Below are 20,595 nucleotides of genomic sequence, written 5' to 3' on the forward strand. Positions count from 1 at the left end.
ATTTTGCTTACTACTGTGGGTCCACCCCCTCTCCCCTAGGCACTCAGAATTGCGTGTGTTATGAATAAAAGAATGAAGGGGTGGGACTCAAAAGGACAGGTAGAGCTGCTCTCCTAAGGGTCACTTCCTGCTGACACCATTCACTGCCTCCTCTGTGTCAGTTCTAGTAAAAACCAAGCTCCTCCAAAGCCCTCCACCCCTAGGCCCTCTCCAGTGTCCTTCAAAGCAGGGTCACCCACCACCCTGGACCACACAGGGCAGTCTCCCCGAGTCCCCACTCCACAAGCCTCCAGGCCTCTACCCGGGCTGCTCCTGCCTCCTGAGTCACCCTCTTGATTCCTTCTCATGGCTGACTCTTACTCTGTCCTCAGAACTGAATGTAGAGCCAATTTCTTCCAGGAAGTCCTCCCTGATGATGTCCTTTAGCTCTTGGCTGGGCTCCGTCTACAGCAGCACTTCTTGGCGACCAACTGGTATTTGTCCACCTGCTCCTTTGAGACCATGAACTCTTGGAGGCCATGTGGGAAAAAGGAGTGAGGTGACAAGAGGGGTGGGAAGAGCAAACAGCAAAATCACAGCTCAAGTCCCAAATTCAAGGATTCTGTCTCAGATAAAAAGAATAAAATGTTTCATAGGTGTGTCATTTGGCTATGATTTTTGTGGCTCATGGAAAACAAGAGCTTGGTGTTCAAGCCTAAAATCCAAGTTACATGCAAAGAAATGTATATATTCATAGCCAAAGGAAACCAGAGCTGCTCAACAACACTTTGCAGTTAAAATCCAAAGGAACTTTGATAAAGGCAATCTCCCTCTCTCTCTTTATTTTTATTTATTTTCTTTTGGTATCATATAGTTTTAGAAGTATTTGTATAACTAAGTGATGGCTGCAGCCTATGATTCTGCACTGGAGTGTTTGGGGCTAAGGAAGCCCAGATTACATGCACTGTGTAAATGCAATCACACCAACACAATGACAGGCGCCCTAGTGGCAGAGCTGAATTTCCAAAGCAGAGAATCTTATGTTGGAAGACATCTCTCAGTAGAAAGTAAGAAATGCAATGTTCTGTACTCAATTTCATTTGCTTTATGGGCCATTAACAGATAGTATATCTTGTCTAATGAAACCCGAAAATATATTGTCATCTTCGATTTTCTCCATCTGACTGTTTTATGTTAAATTTGGATATCAAACCCTCACTCCATACGGAAAGCTCAGGCCTACGCTGCAGCACAGTTACATCCCGTGGAAGAAAGCGGATCAAGGGAGAACTGGAGAGTTTCCCTTCAGAAGCTGCTAAGTGTGGTTTTGCACCTGTACGTCATTTACAACCACACCATCGTCAAAAGAGTAAGACCTTACATCTGTGGAGCAAAAAGCACTGCGGTGCTTCCGAACCACCAAAGAACACTGAGCTTTGTGCAACAGTCCTGAGGCACTTAAAGCGTACTTTCTCTGAAAGGCTCCGAAACTGACTCACTTCACCATTTCAGGTACAACGGGGAGGTACCGGAATTAGTAGAGAGAACATGCCCTTGAAGTCTGACAAGGCCCTGCTTGAATCCTGCTACAGCATTTACTAGCCGCTAAACGGACCAATTCCTTAACCCCTCTGAGAAGGCTTCCCAATCTTCAAAACAGGGCTGCCACCGCCCATTTGGGAGGCATGGATGTGAATGCAACACGCAAGTAGGGCGGCCGACTGGTACATGACACGGGGCCTGGCTAGTTTCCCTCAGCTGCCCTTCTCCCCCTTTAAACTTACACTTTTCCCCCTGGTACGGGTGAAGCCCCCGGAACAGACTGCCCGATTCTTCTGTGTAACCCTGGATACATACCTTACCCTTAGGAGGCCAGAAAAACAACTGCCTCCTCCCCAGTCACTATCAATATTCTTAAGAGTCTGGGTTTTTTTAACTCTATGTTTCAGGGAGACTATTCCAGAATTGTTCAACCACCTTTCTCCAGGTTGGCTCCTCTCCCAGCGCCCATCCCTTCTCACTTCAAATCTTCTGTCTGATTGCCTTTTGTTCGTGGGAAAGAGTCCGCTAGGGTGCGGACTCCCGAGGCCTCCCTCCCTTCCTCACAGGAGAGTGTGACTACATTCTCCCAACTCCCCACTGCGACTCCAGCTTCTGAGGAGTTTCCCCTTGTGGACCCTGCAGCCTCTGGATCGTCCCAAGATGTGCACACGTGGCCAAAACCCTCCCTTCAGATTTCTTCCTGGGTGGCCCTGCCCACCCCCCAGAACCTTAAGGATAAATGCCATTGCTCTGAAAATCACAAACGCCGCTGACTGACACACCAAAGCTGCATGGTCTGGGCTTTCCTCCAAACCAGGCACAGCCCTGCCCCCACCAGCCACAGTCTGCACCTCTTGAGATGAGCTGATCCACTTGCACGGCTGTGAACACCAGCTAAGAATGACAAATCCTAACGTGTATCTCTAGTCCGGCTCCTTCACCTGAGCCCCAGGCTCATAGACCCGAGTGCCTCTTGGAAGTCCTAACTTGGATGACAAATGGCAACTTAAAAATGCCTTATGTCAAAAAAAAAAAAAAAGCCTTATGACCACCATTTACTCTAGACTTCGATTCCTGGCAGGTACCTCCCAGGCTCCCCATTTTAGTAACAGCCCCATCACCCACCTAGGTTTTTGAGGTCACATTCAATTTCCACTGTTCCCTCCACCTGGCCCTGCCCTGGAATCAGTCTTGTCATTTCTGTCACTAAGCCAGTCTCAAGTCTGGTTCTGCAGGGAGCACGGATGGAAACCGTTAAGCTCACAGCAAGGTGCACTGAGTCACAGTCCTCCGATGGGAGTTCCCTGGAGGGATAGGCATCTCCTGCTGCCGGTCACCTCAGAAGGCACTGGATTCTCACAAAGAAGGACCAGGAGAAGGGACTCAAGGATCTCCCGTGGTCTGAGCTTTGAAGGGCCCGAGGTTTGGGGGAGCTCCTCGTTAGCTGACACTCATGTCAGTGAGTAGATGAGGATGGTAGGAACCCAGGCAAGTCTGTTCTCGCTCCGACCCCCTTTCTCTCGGGAGCCACGGGAAAGGCCTGTTTCCAGGGCACAGACCAGACATCACAGATCCCAGCCTGCATTTGCCAACCCAGACAGCCTAGACTCCTTAAGAGTCTAGTAAGTACTTGTGACTCTTACTTTTGTTCTGTTCCCCCCCCCCCAGAATGTGATGGACTCTTTCAGAAAGTCTGGACTGTCTCAAGCAAGACCAAGTCAGTGAAGGATGAAGTGTCCACATTTGGACCAGAGCATGAAAGGAGAAACAAGGCCTCATGTCCAGCATGACGGTGGTGGCCAAACCCTTCCCCTGGGTGAGATGAAACAGGGTCGGGGTGAGAATGCAAGGTCCCTTCACGGCTGACAGGGGTGTTGGAGACTCACTACCGCAAAATAACGACATGGCCGTCAGTGGTGGACATCAGCTGCAACAGACACAGAGTCAGCTATTAACTGCCAAAAAGGGGTAAAAGTAAAGGCCGGTGCAGGGAGGCCTGCACGGCTGCTGAGGCAAACCACAGACCCGGCTCTGAATACCCACTGGCTGAAGAAGAGAGGAAGCTACGGTCCCCTTTAGCGGTCCCTGTGTCCACCAGATCCAAGTGAACCAGCTCCTTAGGACAAGGCAATGTTTTCCTGATACTTAGAAAAACCAGCCTCATAAAGGGAACAAAAGAGTGGCATGGTTTTAGACCCGCTCCTGCCCCTCTATGAATGCAAAATAAAGTAAATGGCTCTGGGAAGGTGAATGCAAAAATAAAACGAAAAAAACAAAAAACTGGTGACTGCTTCCTCCAACAGAGTCCACTGCAGCTGCTCACCCCCGAGCCGGCCACTTCCTCACCAGTGACCGCCGGCCAGGAAGTGCCGTCACGCACGTCACACAGCGACAGCCAGGAACCGTGTGCCGAGCACGTTTGTGTAAAAGCCAGAATCAAGCAAGGTGCTGCAGATTTTGACTTTCCAAGTTTAAATACTCCATGAAAAAAATCCCTCAGCAGCCGCCTAAATCAATTCGCATCTCTCTTCTTCAAAACAAATAAACAAAATTAGTGAGAGAGCATTTGTTACCAAATATAAGGAGGAACAAACAGGTTCCTCAAAGCAAGGACTTTAACAGGTATCAAACTCCAGTGGGTGATGTGCTAACAGAGCAAAAATTCCAAAAAACTAGAAAATAAGAAGATGACTAGGATAATATATGAATCATGGCAACTGTTAAGTTTTTGCTTTTTAAAGTGATGGAGACAGCACAGAGGGCGATCTGGCTATTCCAATGCAGGGTGTGCACAGCCCACATTTTCAGACCCAACAACATGCTCACAGGGTGGTATAAGAGAAAAAGGAAAATAGAAACAGGAAAAGAGGAAAAGCGAAAATAAGAAACACACAAGAACAAAAATAACTGACAGCATTTGCAAGAAATTACGTGAGTGTGATGAGGACAGGGACGCGGGGACGGTGAGACCCACCCTCACCTCCTGATCCAGGGAAGGCAGGGGCCTGAGGGGAGCGGTGCTGCCGGGGGACCCCAACGTGGTCAGCGCCCCAAACCAAAACTTCACCTAGTTGCGTGTAGACAGCTTTTGGGCTACAAAATGTGTTCACATTTCAAGCTGGACAATGTTACTCACTCCCACCAAGAGGAACAGGGGAGAATTAGGTTCTGCTCCTGAACCAAAGCATTGTTTAAAAAATTAATGACTGTGGAATAGTAAAAGCAACTATGGAGTAAAAGTGACTGGAGGAGAACGTGCTTGACCTGAGCTCACTGGCCGCGTTATCTCACTGACGTTCAGATGCTGGCTGAGCCCTTGTGGTACCAAAACAGACAGACCCACAAGGAGGGAGGTTTAATGCGCTGCTGTATTTTGATGCCTGGAGCCATGCCTGGTACACGAGGTTCTGGGTAAACAATGGTGACAGTGTCAACCACTATGGGCTAAGCACACATCCAGCTACTCCACCAAATCCCAAGGGCAGACTTCAAAAGGCAAAAACAATCTGGCATTCTCTGGTGGGTCTGCAGACTCAAAGCCAAGCAGTTGCTGAGCAAAAATGTCACCAGTGCCTCCTTTGACAAAAGAGGAGGCACTGGCCTGGGGGCTGGTGCAGGGCTCCGGGCTTCCACTGCTCACCCACCAGTCTGTCCAGGGCGAGAAGGTGGTCCCTGCTTACATTGCACCGATGCACCTACCTTGAATGACGCCTTGGGACTCAACAGGAGGTGACAGGTGAGGTGAACGGAGCCAGCCTTGGTGTAGCACGGTTCTGGCAGCTATGCCCTCAGCAGTGCCCAGTTTCCTAAACCTGACACCTCATCTCCAAGGAGCAGAAGGGTAGTGTGGGCATGTAGATCACAGGACCATGTGAGGACAAGTACAGATCATGGCCACGACATGCCTCTCCCCTTCCTTAAGCCATAGAGGAATGTCCGGGGAGGAAGTGAAAATTAATCCAGAGCCCGCCAGGCACCACACGCAGGTGGGACACGGATCCCCTGTGTCTGTCATTCACAGGACTGGTGTGGATTTTCTTTTTATCAATTCTCTGGCATCTTCTCCTCCATCTTACCAACAACAAGAAAGGAGAATCTGACCTTAGAATCAGGCAATCACAGAGCCCCTCCTGCACAGCGGGCCCGGCAGCACGTGTCATGTCCTCCGACCGTCACCTGTGGGACCGTCATGAACGCTCTCGAGACTCAAGGCCCGAGACCACAGGCCAGGGGGGACACAGCTCCCCTCAATCTCCCCAGTAAAGGGGGACCACCTCTCGGCAAAGACATCTCACCCTCTTCTGCCCGAGGGACAGCTTGAAAGATACACAGGGAAACATAGTAGAGGGTGAGGGGGTAGGCAGCCCAGAAGAGCTCGTCTGCCCTTCCAAGGCAGAGTGGGGCCTTTGACATAATCACAGGGACAAAGTGAGGACGAATTTTTCCCTGCTCTGTTCCATTCTCCGTGACACGCCTTTCCCTGCATAAGGAGCTCATTCGGATGCCCCTGGCAGTGTTTCTGATGTCCTAAATTGGCATGGTGGCTGTCAGGCAGGGGAGAGGGCCTGAGCCGTGCTGGTGCTGGGCCTGGGATGCAGGAGACACCGGATCCACCCCGAGCTCAACCAGCACCTCGTTCTGCGTCTCGGGAATCAGAGTCTCATCTATAAGCAAAGGGATGAAACTGTCCCAGGACAGGCTGTCCAACAGGAATGAAATGAGAGTCATGTAAATAACGTTTCCCAGTTGCCACGTTTAAAATGTAAAAAAAAAAAAAAAAAACAAGTAACTGATTTTAAGAACAGACATTACTTATACTACTGTATGTAAAATACTATCATTTTGACATGTAATCAATATAGAAAATAGCAAGATAGTTTATATTCTTTTTACTAGACAAGTTTCAGCGTCTGATGTGCATTTGACCTACAGCACATCTCAGCTCAGACCAGCCTCCTCCCCAGCACTCCTAACATGAGTGGCTGTGGCTACTCTATTGGACAGCAACTCCAGGGGTCCCACCAAGTTTCCTGGCTGAAAAGGGGGAGTAAGTGTCCACACTAACCCTAAAAGTATCTCTCTGAAACAAAAGCAGATTTACTTTTAAACGTCTGAAAACCGGCGGGCTGCACCTCCTTCCCGCCTTGGCTACAAGACATCCCTCCTCCTTGCTGATCCCATTCTGGATGTAGGGAAGCAGTCTTTCACACAGCCAGGGTGGCCCGGCCTTCAGGTTGACTTGCCTGCTGTCTGTGTCCAGTCCCACGATGTCCTCCTACTCAAATAGGATGTAGAGGAGGGGGGTCTTCTCCCCAGAATTTTCGGGGGCCCCATCCAGCCACTTGGACTTGGGCAAGATGAAGAGTGACTCAGTGAAGTCGTCGATCCTCTTCTCCACCACCCTGCAGTCCTCGTAGATTGAAGGCCACGTCGGTGCGCGGCTGCTCGGCCACCTCCCCATACAGCACAAAGACAAAGAGCTGAGAGTCGTAGAGCGTGGTGCCATACAGCTCCTCTGTGCGTGGAGCTTCTAGAAGGTCTTGGCCAAGAGGCAGTTGGTAATGGTGACAAGGCCCACGACATTGCGGTGGGTCTGGGAGTCACTCCATCCATTCTCGGGCACATAGTGATACCTATAGTAGATACAGAGTGCCCACTGGGAGCCGCACGGTCTGATTTGGCTCACCAAGGAGATTCCATTATAGATGCAAAAGAAATTCTCTAAGATGATCCCCACGGGTTGGACCACAACGGGGAGAGTCTGGTGGTCCTCAGCACACTGCACGTAGTCAGGGGCGCTCATGTTGCAGTCCCTGCCGAGAAGGGAGGGTAAATCGATGTACATACTGTGCTGTGGGCTGCGGGCCTCACTGGGTTGCAGCGACCTGGTGTGCACCAGCCAGAAGGCAAGGGAAGTCCAAGCAAATCATGGATAAGTTTGTCCTCAGCGTCTGCACATGGCTACTGAAGCTCAGATCACATTACCCAGCTTTTGGTCTAGGCTTCCATCCCCTGCAGAAAAGGGTCATTTCTTGTTTTCTGTTTCCAACCACCTAGGCAGGCCCTGATGCAGTCGGTGCTCAAAACTGCTGAATAAAGGAATGAAAAAAGGAACTGCTTCCCCACCCCTCAGCAGGATATAATGCAAAGAACCATAGTAGGATCAAAATATCTGGATTTCAACTCCAATTTATTTGAACTCCTAAGGTGCAGAATAATGGGTAAGAAAACTTGCTTTGGGGAGGAGGGTACAGTTCAGTGGTAGAGCATGTGCTTAGCATGTTCAAGGACCTAGGCTCAATCCTCAGTACCTCATTTTAGAACAATGAAACAAATAAATAAACTTAATTAACCCCCTCAAAAAATATTTTCTCAATTCAAAATTCAAAAAAAAACCCACCTTGCAATTGACACAACATTGTAAACTTGACTATAATTCAATTAAAAAAAAACTCCTTGCCTTACAAGAATATATCTGGATTATGGAATTATGCAGATGTAAAATGCCTAGGGTACCACCTGCATAAGAAGAAGGAACTGTACAAGTGTACTATCCCTCATTTATGAGCTATTTTTCCTTTGGGGAGGTTATAACCTCTCAGAGATATTTTTCTCATATTAAAAAATAAAAAGAAAATATTACCTGATTCTCCATACTGCTGAAGAATCAGATAACCCTATGAAAGCATCTGAACCACAGAGTTTATTCAATAAATGTTTGTTGAATGAATGAATAAACAAGCAAAGTGAATGCTGCTCCCTGCCACAGACCATCATAATGGTACTGCTTGGAAATGCCAAGCCCACGTTCCACCCAAATCTATACTAACCACGTGGTTGACCTGGGCAGACCTGTGTGCTTCTCTAAACACCAGTTTATTCATAAATAGAAATGAGGGCAATAACACAAACCTAAAAGGGTTAGTGAGTCACGAATGAATAGTACCCCAACTTTGCAAGATGGAACCATTAAAGAAAATTGGGCAAAGAGTCCATAGGCCCTCTCCATATTATCTCTTACAACTACATGGGAATCTACATTACATCTAAAAATAAAAAGTCTAATATTTTAAAGAGGCTATTGTGTTTAAATGAGCTCACTGTCTCAAATAAGGAACACACAGTACAATTAAGACAATGCACAGCCCATGAGATGCACTCAGTAAATATTCCCACTGAACCCACTGGTCCCTCCAACTTCAGAGCATGAGGATGTGTCCTCGTGGCCAGAGGCCACTGCACCTGAAGCTAACAAAGCTAATGGTCCTCACTTTCAAAAGCCCCTGCCACCAACCTAGGTCTAATTTTGTATTTGTAATTTTTTTTCTTTTTATTAAATAGAAATCCCCAATTGCATAGCCTTCAGGTCACCAAAACCTGACCACAGAGATCATGATGGCAACCCTCCTTGGTGAAACAATACAATGAAGAGCCATTTCCACAAGACCTCTGTGTAAATCTACTAGGGAACTTCATCCTGGACTGAGAGGAAGAGGACTGGGGAGGAGGGGGAAATCTGAGGCACACAGACCCATGGGCCACCTGTCCCACGATGGACATTACACTCAACCCTCACCCTCCAGGAACTTCAAAATACACACAGACAGAGTGCTGTGGACAATATATATGTATTTTTAAAGAAATTCCGACTCTCTAGCAGGTCTTGTATCTACAGAGACACAAATGGCTTATGTGTATAATGTTTCACAAAAGCCTTAAAATATTACCACCCCAACTTGACACATTAAGAAACTAGGGATAGAGGTTTATCACATTGTGCAAGATTAGAGAGATGCCACATCAGACACCGTATTTAAACCCAAGCCTTTGCTCCAGTGCTCACACAAGAAAGTGTTACATACTGCCCCTTTCCTGCCCTCTCCCTGCAATCAATCTCTGAAGAGTCTTTTCTGTGCCACGTGGAATCACAATCACATCAATTTACCACAAAGAGCTATGTGACTCCTTGGAGGACGCGTCAAAATCTAAAGGGTTGGGATGGGAGGAGAGATTTGCATTTTCTGTTTCTCAAAGGAAACATGGCTTTAAAAGAAACTGAAAAGCACTTATCTAGTCTAAGCCCTCATTGTGCAGAGAAGGAAATGGAGGCTCAGAAGAGATGAGGAAAGGGCCTTATTAACAAATATTGCCTAAGTGCAGCACCAAGCCAGCCCTGGGCCCTTCTGGGGGAGTACCTGGAAGGCCCAGGAGAATGACTGTTAGAAAAAGGAAAGAGAAGAAGCATACAAGGCCCTGTCTCTATACCACCATACCATGAAGTTCCACCAAATTATCCAGTATGGGTGCAGCCAAAATTTAGGTGGGCTAAACAGGTTATAGAAACCTGGAAGTCTCAACCATAGTGGAAATTCCAACTTTTACTGTTTTCTTCCAAGTTCAAGCATCAGTTCAGTGGGCGCTCCATACGAGGGACTACACAAGGCCTGGAGTCCTCCCAAATACAGATCTCTATTATCACGTGTGCACACCACACACAGGCCCACCAGAAGAAAAACGCCCACACATAAGATGGAATTACTGAAACAGAAAAGAGCCAACCAGCATATATTGCTAGCAAAAACGGTGCTGCTAGAAATAGACTCATGGACATAGAAAGCAAACTGTTGTTAGCAGGCAGGAAAGGGAGGATTAACAGATACACATTAATAAATATAAAATAAATGACAAGGACCTACTATATAGCACAGGGTACTATTTTCAATTACTTGTAATGAGTTGTACTAAAAACAATCTGAAAAACATTTATATACATATTCATAAGCTTATAACTGAATCTCTGCTGTACATCTGAAGCTAACATGGTAAATTGACTACACTTCAATAAAAAATAATTTTATATAATAAGTAAAAATAAAAGTAATGCCATAAAAAAAAGTAAAAGAACACGGTAATCCCCTTAGCTGTAGGTGGTGGAGAACTCTGCAAGCACCAAGTCCACTCGAACACTCCAGCACTGGCGGTCACTCATTCTAACCATCAGAGAATCACTTGGCTTCTACGAGGTTACTTTTCTCTTCAGTGAAAGGCTACAGTTGCATCTAATGATGTATTGAACCTCATCATTCACAAACCCAAGAATTAATGAGGATTTCCCATAGGCCTGGCTCTGGATAGATGAAAAGATAGGGTCCCAGATATATTCATGTGTAGAAAAAGTTTATGCCATAAAGACATTAATTCTTCCTGCTTTGATAGACAGATTCATTGCAATTCTGATTAGAATTCCTCCTAGATATTTCATGGAATGTAACAAGTTAATTTATGGTCAGGAACAGCCAAGAAACTTCTTTAGAACCACCACTGGGAAGGGGTGGATAGGTCATGCATTTCAACTGCTCTTTCTGATGTGATGAAAACGTTCTGGAATAATAATGGTTGCACAAATGTGAATATGCTAAAAGCTGCTGAATTGTAACATTTAAGTGGGTGGACTTCATGGTGTGTGAACAATATCACAATAAAGCTGTTATATGAAAAAATCCTTCTTGCCAATTATTTTTCCCTCTATACTACTAGTCTGTCCCACAATTTAAGAAAAACAAAGAAAAACAAAACAAAACAAAACAAACCAGATTTTGCCAGGAGCTCTTTAGGAGTGCAGTGTCACTGGGTCTCCAACCCCTCGGGTTGTGTTGTTCCTGATAACACACAATAGCTGGGCTGGACTAGTTAGGGACTATAAGTATCTTTTTAAGATCAACGGTCTCACGTTTCACCCTGGGAGAGTGAAGGATGGAGGATGAGACAGCCTCATGCCTTCAGCTCATTTTTAACTGAACCAAGCCCTGCTTTCACCACTGTAATTCCACTCAGTATAAAAACACGTGACATCAACAAGCACCGCCATCATAACACCTGAAAGAGTTCAAGGTACTTACCTGGGGCGGAAATACTGATCAAGGAGACAGAAGCTCCCTCAGCACTGCTGCTCCATTTTCCCGACTCCACCAGGAGAAGCTGGGCGTTACAGCCGCGGGCTGTCAGCCCAGGGAGCAGCGCCCACGCCGCTAATCTTGACCTCAGGGATCGGGAAAGGGAGAGGAAGGCAGCCCCGGTGTCGCGGGGCAGGGAGAGCGGGGTGGGGGACGCGGGCTGCAGCCCCGCGCTCGGAGGCCAGCCCCAGCCCCAGCCCAAGCCGCCCGCCCCGTCCGGGTGTGCAGACCCCGCCCGCCCGGGACACAGCCCGCCCAGTGGTGGGGACGGGTCGGCGGCCAAGGAGAGGAAGCCCGGGAGGAGAGGACTCGAGGGAGGGAGAGGGGAAGGGGACGCCAGCCGCGGACTGAGGGGAGCCCGGCTGGGCCAAGAGGCGGCAGGGGCACACCTGGCCCTGGAAAGCTGTGGCCGGGGCGCCGGGGCAGGTGGCGCGGGCAGAGGGGCCTGGCCCGAGCAATCCAGCTGAACACACGCTGACTGGCGCCCTGGGGGGCTGTGACACGCCGACCGCCCTCCCGCAGCCGCCTCACCCCTTTCCCGATATCCCCTCACCTTGCACTTCCACAGTCAGAGGCCCCGGCCCCAGGCAGGAGCCAAAGGCCTACAGGGCGACAGAGCTGAGAAGCCATTGGGGCAGATCCCCGGCTCGGAGCTGGAGCTTCCAAACCGCGGTCCAGCTGGCAGCGACTGCGCATGCGCAGGAGGGCCATCGATCTGCTCTGGGTCCTGAGAGAGAAGGGGAACCGAGGGAGGGAGAAGAGGGGAGGAGGAGGGGAGGAGGGGAAAAGTGGAGGGAGACACATGGACAGGAGGAGCAGAGAGAAGGCAGTTATCTGGAATTGGGAGGGGAGTAGCAGAGATGGGGAGAAAGCGTTTTACCTCTTGGGGCATCCCGAAGGAGGCAGCAGTCCTGCCTATACACCCTTCTCTAACCCGTCATTGCCCACAGCTCATATTTTACGTCCCTGGCCCAGCCCTCCAGCTAAGGTCTCTGCAGAAACCCTACGGGTATCACACCTGTTGCCCCCACAAGGAGCTAGGTTTACTGTTGCTCCGGGAACCAAGCACCCGCAGGTGTCGTTTCTCAGAACTACCTTGGGAAGAGTACATATTCCCCTTTTACACACTGGGAAACAGGCAGGCACGATCTCTGCCTTAGCTCCACTTTCCCAAGTGTTGGGCTGGCAGGGAGCGGGAGGTAAAATGTCAGAGCCCCAGAAGGATCAGACTGCCTGAGTGTTGGTGTATAGTCCCCATCCCTCCTGGGTAAACCACACCCCAACCTCTGGGAATAATCAAGGGCTCACGGTAGGCCCCTGTGTGTGGGAGAGCTGCCCTCAGTCCCAGTACCCAGCTTGCTAGGTAGGTAGAAGTGTTATTGAGTCCAAATTCATTCTCCTCAGTGCAGGACAGGCCAGTAAGTTGGGAGACCAAGTGTTGGGGCATGGAATAGCAAGTTTCTGTAGACCTAGATGGCAAACTAATGTCCTAGAAAACCATCTCCCCAAGTCAGAATTCAGGCTGCTTTCCTATGTGCTTGGTTTTTGCAAACTTCTTGGTGTAGGAATTCCTTCTTGTTAGAATCCTTTGTTCTTGCAGCTATCTCCCGGGGTCAGATCCCTGTAAACCTCCAACAAAACAAACGTTATTTTCTATTCTGCAACTTGTTATCTTTATATGATTGGAAAAGTGTTAAATACCCTTAAAGGTCAGAGCCTTCCGAATAGGCTCTCCTGTATATTTTAGGCTCTAGGCAACATTGTTTTACAAGCAAGATGAAGCCTAGGAGACAGAGCACAGGGTTAAAGTCAAAGGAACAGATCTAATATGGAGTCAGATTTCTTCTTTTCTATTACTGTGGCAGAAGCCACTTGAGGATTTAAGTCCCTTTAAGTTAAAAATAAGTAAAACTTTAAAGGAATTTACATACATTGGTGGGAACGTGCATAGCATATCTGGAAAAGCACACAAAGGATTGTAAACATTGGCATCTCCAGGGAGGCGTGTAAGAACAGAGGATGAGGGAAAACTTCTTTCACTTGAGTATTTTTTGCTCTGTTTGAATTTTTTTATCCATATGCATATATTTCTTTTTCAGTTAAAATAAATGTGTAATGGAGCAAAGGAGTAACTAGCTCAGCAAATACAGCAGCCATAGACTCACTGAGTCATCACTTTTGATTTAAGCCAGGAAGCATTGTTTGTCTCTCTCCTATGTGTCCAGTGTTGTTTTAAAACTTCTTTTATATTTTTTTTATAAAATAATAACATGCTATCCCTCACCCCTGCCCAGGGCTGGTGGAAAACCAACTGAGTCTTTACTGAGTTGTTTTCCAAGGAGTAGAGATGAGTTATAAACAGAACACAACTTCAGGGCAAAACAGGCGGAGTGGTTTTCCAGCAGGCCAATAGCGATGACCGGTTTTCAATAGAGGTGCACAGAGGCTGAGAGAGAAAGCCTCCAGGACCCTACAGAAAGCTGCCCAAAGTGCCTTCCCCATGGCACTACTGAAATAGGAAAGAAGAAATCTGACTCCATATTAGATCTGTTCCTTTGACTTTAACCCTGTGCCCTGTGTCCTAGGCTTAGTCTTGTTGTTTCTGCACCTTTTGTGAAACAATGTAGCCTAGATCCTGAAATATACAGGAGACCCTATTCTCAAGGCTCTGACTTTGAAGGATATTAACACTTTTCCATTCGTATAAAGATAACAAGATACAGAATAGAAAATAACATTTGCTTGTTGGAGGTTTACACGGATCTGACCCAGGTGAAGAGCTGCAAGAACAAAGGATTCTAACAACAAAGAATTCATACACCAAGTTTGCAACAACCAAGCATTCCCGCTTCCCCTTTTTAATATAAGAGCCTGAATTCAGATTTGGGATGATGGTTCTCCAGGACATTGGTCTACCATCTTCTCCGCTGGCTTTACAAATTTAAGCCGCTCTTTCTTGCCCCAAATCCTTGTCTCCTGATGTGTTGGCCTGTAATACACGAGTAGAACAAGCCTGGACTCGGAAACACAAACATACATTGAAAGTACGCATTTGGTATATTAAATGACATGCTTCCACTCGTATTCCTGAGGTTTTCTTCTCTTGACCACTCCTACTATATTTTTGAAAAACCTGTCATGTGGACACATTTCCATCTCTAGCCACTACCCTTCCAGGTAAGAACTGATGCCAAGAAGGTAATGAAAGTTGCTAGAAGGTATTACCTCGCCAAAAAAGAGCAGAAGTGGGTTCTGGCTGATGTTCAGGAGCAGGCCGGGGCACCTGACAAGATGTCGTAAGTACGGATAGACATCTGGGCACCAAAGGAGAAGCTTCTAAACTTCCATGAGGGACTTGTTGGATAGGAAGGAACAGTCCCAGACTATAGTTCTGATCCCACCACGAGCTTCCTGGGCAAGGCTGGGCAAGTTATTTAAATTCTCTAGACCCGTGCTGTCCAACACGGGAGCCACCAGCCACATGCAGGATTATGATGTTATTCTGTAGCCAGACAGAATTATAAATAAACACTTTATTGCAAAGGGTCAGCAGGTATAATATTTAAAAACATTATTGGTTATCTTGCCCTAACAAGTTATTTTTGTATGTCTAGCTTTCTGTGGTTTGTAATGCCTGCAACTAATGATTCCCTTACAGTGAGGTATTTTGAAATTATAAGTTACTGGACACAGTACACTCATATCACAGTTGAAAAAAACTGATCCAAATAAGCAAGGTGATCTGACTTATTAGTTATGAGCAGGGGCTCTGGGGCCAGCCTGCATAAGTATTAATTCTCACTCTACCTCCAGGGAGTTCTGTGTGAATCTTGGACAAACTATTGTTGTTGTTGTTGTTGTTGTTGTTGTCGTTGTCTTTGTTATTATTTGTGCCTCTTTTTCCTTACCTTTTAAATAGCGAGGAATATGTTGACTCTATCCCCTACAGTGTTGGCAGGATTAAATGAGTAAACGTCTGTGCTGCCCACTTCCCTGGGTTTCAGCATTCTCCAGGCAATCAGTGCCAAACGCAGTGGCATTCTCCACTGTCTTCGTCAGTCTGGGATTCTGTAACAAATTACCGTGGGTAGGGTGGCTTAAACAACCAGCATATTCCTTACGGTTTGGAGGCTGAGGCTTTCAAGGTCAATGTATCTGGGAGAGGATTGCCAGCTCGAAGATGGCTGTCTTCCCACTATCTTCACGGCCCAGAGAGGAGAGAGAAGCAAGCACTTTGGGGCCCTGTATAAGAACACTAATACCATTCATGAGGGCTCTACTCTCATGACCTCATTTTATCCTACTAATCACCTCCCAAAGGCCCCGCCTCCCTGTACCATCACCCTGGGAGATGAGGTTTCGACAGATGGATTTTGAGGGGATGCATTCAGTCCACACATCGGCTAATTCTCCCAAACATGCAGTCATCAAACCTGTAGCTAGTTTCAAAATAATGTTTATATCTCTCTACCCATTTCCATTCCTACATCTACTAACACTGAAGCCCTGTTACATTTTATTTCTTATTTTCCTTGTAGAGGTTTAATTGATTCCTCTAACTCCAAGGCTTCGCTCGCTCCAGTCTGCTTGACAGCCCTGCCAGGTAGGTCTTCCTTAAATCACCTTCCCACTTCACCTGGTTGTTTTTTAGGTGTAAATGTCAGAATTCTCTCCACACCCGATCCTACACCTTTAATCCCTTACACTACCGCTCACTATGTTATTTTCCTATTACCACTGTAACAAATTCCCATAAGCTTAATAGCTTAAACTAGCACAGAATTTTCAGCTTATGGCTGTGTAGGTCAGAGAACCAACAGAGTTCTCATTGGGCTAAATTCAAGGTACCAGCAGGTTTCCTTCCTTCTAGAGGGTCTAGAAGAGAATGTTTCCTTTTTTTTTTCCCCCAGTTTACAGAGGTCACCCACCTTCCATAGCTTGTGCCCCTCAACTTCCTCCATTTTCATGGTCAGCAGCCTTTCTGAACATTGCTCCATCGCTACACCTCCCTCTGATTTTAAACTCAGCTGGGAAATATCCTCCATTTTAAGGACACCTGTGATTACATTGGGCCCACCTGGACAGTCCGGGCTACTCACCCTATTGTCTCATCTCAGGATCCCCTTGTCCCATCCCACTCAGTCAGTATGTATGTGGCTGTGACATTCACCTTGTGTAACATTTTCTCTCATGAGCAATTTATGGTTCAAGGCACTTATAAGTGCCTTTTTGTTTTTCTTCCTTATCCTTTCTACATTCAGTATGTCTGGTGAGATTATATGAATCCTTTTTATTTGTGCCCCTGCACTAATCTTTAATAATGTATCATGGGTTTAAAAGGCTAACTAATAGACAATTTAGGAGACAGAAATCCTCTAAGATTTTTATCCTAAAATATCTGTCATCCCTTTTGCCATGTACAGTAACATGTCACAGGTGGCTACCCTGTGGCCGGGGAGGGACATGATTCTGCCATCACACTCCTCTCATTCTCACCAATGTGCTGATCAACTAACCAAGGACCTATGCTCTCAACTTCACTCACTTCCTCCTCCTTTCCATTGACTATCCTGTTCCCACCGCTTCCTTCATTCACCACATCAGGATTTCATGACCACATTCTTCTCTAAATGAAATGGGTATCTTGCATCTAATGTCTGACAGCTGTTCTTATTGTATATGCACACACTGTCCTACACATAATCCCGTCCATCTCTTTATTTTCCTAGAATCATCCAGAAGAATCAGTTCCATGATGATGATGACGATAGTGACAATGATGACAGGGGCCTCTCAAGGATTCTGATAAAGAGGGAATCAATAAAGGGAGGGAATCATTGCAAAATTGCCCCAGAAACAGGCTTAAAGGTAAATAACTCTTATAGTGTTTAATGAAATTGACTAATATTTAACTATTTTTAAGACTTTATATCACTGAATTTAAAATTTTAACGGGAATTTTCATTCACCACTAACCAAGATTCAACTCTAGGACCAAAATCCAAGGATTTCTGTCTTCTAAAAAATTGCCCACTAGCCTTTTAAACACGTGATCCTTTTAAAAAGTTTAGTGCTGGGCTGACAATAAGCAGGATTCATATAATCTCACGAGACACAGTGAATGTGGAAAGACTAAGAAATAAAAACAAAAAGCCATTCATAACGTCTTGAACTTTACGTTGCTCATAGGAGAAAATGTTTGCCAATGTGAGTGTCACATCAACATGATGACTGAGTGGGATGGGGAAGCTGATCTTCCTCATCAGTCATTTATGCTGATTTGTTAGATGCCAAAACAGTTTCCTCATTGAAATTGCTTCTAACAAATATGGAAGAATTTAGGTTCTACCAAAAGCAGGCTAAACATTTTCCCCTGCTTTCAGGTCTCTGGACTGAATGTCCCCACAAGAAGGACATGATTATGTTTCATAGGGAAGTCTTCCTGAGAAGCAACAGGCTTTCCTAGGGCAGAACTGCAGGGCCCCCCATGGAGGGCTGGAGGAGGGCTAGAGGGGACACTGGAAAAACAGCAGGAGTGAGTTCGGATACTGCTGCTCAGGTCGCCAAAGTCAGCATTGCTATCTCTAAGGGTATGACATTCTCCCAAATGTTCCATGAGTGAAGGAGCCTGTGAACACTAAGCAGGTTGTTAAGACACAGCAGCACATAACTTGCGTGACAACACAATTAGAGTATGATTTGATATTTGGAAAATAATTAGCCCATTGTTCTTTGAAACTGCAGCAGTAGCAATAGAAATAAAAAAGACTGAGCCGTCTTGGAGACAACAATCAATAAACAATTCTAAATCTGCAGAATTCCTTGACAATATTCAAGCAATGAGCTAGATGTGTGCTGCAGATACCTCTTACTGCAGGGCTCACTCCTGCAAAGCATAGAACTAGTTTCTCAGCACACAGAGGGAACCAAGTCAAGATTCCTAATCCTTTGAGATTTACTATATGGCTGGAAAGATCAGACAAGTACATACAGCCAAATATGATTAAATGTAATCAAATATTATCAAATGTGATTTGAGCACAGACAAAAGTGAAATTCCTTTCACCTGGGATGTAGAGAGACTTCTTCAGAAAATGTGGCTTTGGAGACGGCCAAAGACATGGGTGGAATTTTGGCGGAACAGGATGTAAGGAATTTAAAAGCTTATTCTAAAATTCATATAAAAATTCAAAGGATCCAAATATCCAAAACAACTTTGAACAAGAAAAACAAAGTTGGAAGACTTGCACTATCTGATTTTCAGACTTTATTTTATAAAGCTACAGTAATCAGAAATTATGGTGTTGGTGTAAAACAGGAAAATAGAATAATGGAACACAATAGAATGTTCAAAACTAAACCAACACTTATACAGACAATTGATTCTCAAAAAGGATGCTGTGGAGAAAGGGTCTTTTCAACATGTAGTGCTGGAACAATTAGATAGTGATACACAAAAAAAAAAATGAACTTTGATCCACACCTCACAAAATATACAAAATTTACCTCAAAATGGATCATAGATCTTAATAGGAAATCTAAAACTATAAAACAGCTAGGAGAACAAGCATAGGCTTAAGCTTTATGGCCTTGGGTTTGGCAAATATTTCTTTGCTATGACACCAAAAGTATCATCTATTTTAAAAAGAAACTGATAGAGTGAACTTTGTCAACATGAAGACTCTTCAAAGCTCTTCTAAACACTGCTAAGCAAATGAAAAGACAAGCCATAGACAGAAGCTATTTGCAGATCATAAATCTGATAAAGGTCTCTCTTTCTATCTGATCCAGAATAAAGAGGTCTCAAAATTCAATAATAATTCAAACACCTGAATGAATGAATGAGGCCAGAAAACACACTTCAGTAAAGATATCCAGATGGATAATAAGCATATGAAAAGATGCTGATTAAAGATGTCATTAGTCATTAGAGAAATACTTTTAAAAGCCACAGTAAGATACTAGTTCACATACATACTAGAAAGAATACGATTAGAAAGACTGACCTTACAAGGTGCTGGCAAGGAAGTAGAGCAACCAGAACTCATACACACCACGAGGAATTTACAATAGTACAACCATTTTAGAAAAGTCTTTAACAGATTCTTTTAAAAAGGTAAACACCTATGTATCATATAACCCAGACATTCCTCATCTGGTGCTTTAGAAAGGAAACTCATATGTCCATACAAAGACTTGTAACCAAATATTCACTGCTATTTTATTTATAACAGCTCAAGTTGTAAATAACCCATGCATCCATCAAGAAGTAAATGCAGAAAGAACTGATGGTCTATACAAACACTGCTCACAATAAACTCTTCAGTAAAAAATCAGCACTAAACAATACTCTACTATAAGACAAATAAGCTATTAATACAGCAACACAGATGATTCTCAAAATAATTACACTGAATGAAAGAAGTCAGACAACATAGAGTAGATAATGCATGAATCCATTCATATAAGGATCTTGAAAATGCAAACCAATATGTTGTGATAGAAAGCAGATCAATGGTTCCCAGGGGAAGAGACGGGGAGGGAGGGAGGGACAACAAAAGGCAGGAGAGAAGCTTTGTGGGTGATGGGTATGTTCACTGTCTTGAGTGTGGTCATGGTTTCTTGGGGATATTCTTATGTCAAAACGTATTAAGCTGTACACTTTAAACGTGTGAAAATTATTTTGCCAAGTATACCTCAAAGCTGTTTTAAAAAAAAAGGCACTTTAGTCCTGATCCACCTCAGCGCCTGATTGGAGTGACATGATCAGTCCCTCACACTGTCTGCCTAACGGGAAGGTAGAAAAGCTCTCACGGAAGATAACATGGATTTTTCATTTGCAATGTCTGCCATGTTATTACATGCAACATGTCCAGACTATATGACAGATAACATGAGAATAAGGAGCATTAGACAAAGGATGCAAACCCCCAGGTGATGTAGGCATCAGAGCTACCAATAGAGGCTATAAAATACTTTTAATATATTCAAGAAAATAAGGAAATGATGGGAGAATAGATAACAGGGTAGAGACTTTCACCAGAGAAATATACTGGAATGTATTTTTAAGAAAAATCAAACAGATACTCTAGAACTGAAGCTTTCAGCTCTGGAAACAGGT

At 45.3% G+C, this 20,595-nt stretch overlaps 1 protein-coding gene across 5 annotated transcripts in view; it reads right to left on the reverse strand.

The window, feature by feature from the left end:
• Window positions 1–12,179, reverse strand: part of LOC140701240 (trafficking protein particle complex subunit 9-like) — a 241,850-nt gene extending 229,671 nt beyond the window's left edge. The window contains exon 1 of one of the 5 annotated variants that reach the window (XR_012080216.1): window positions 12,028–12,179. The gene's annotated coding sequence lies outside the window, so the exon portion shown is untranslated. Of the gene's footprint in view, window positions 1–328; window positions 634–11,111; window positions 11,158–12,027 lie in introns of those variants that run through there. The other 4 variants (XR_012080217.1, XR_012080213.1, XR_012080215.1 and 1 more) reach the window with 4 other exon arrangements.
• Window positions 12,180–20,595: the final 8,416 nt, after the last annotated feature.

Source organism: Vicugna pacos, chromosome 14 (genome assembly GCF_048564905.1).
Source record: "Vicugna pacos chromosome 14, VicPac4, whole genome shotgun sequence".
NCBI classification, from domain to species: domain Eukaryota; kingdom Metazoa; phylum Chordata; class Mammalia; order Artiodactyla; family Camelidae; genus Vicugna; species Vicugna pacos.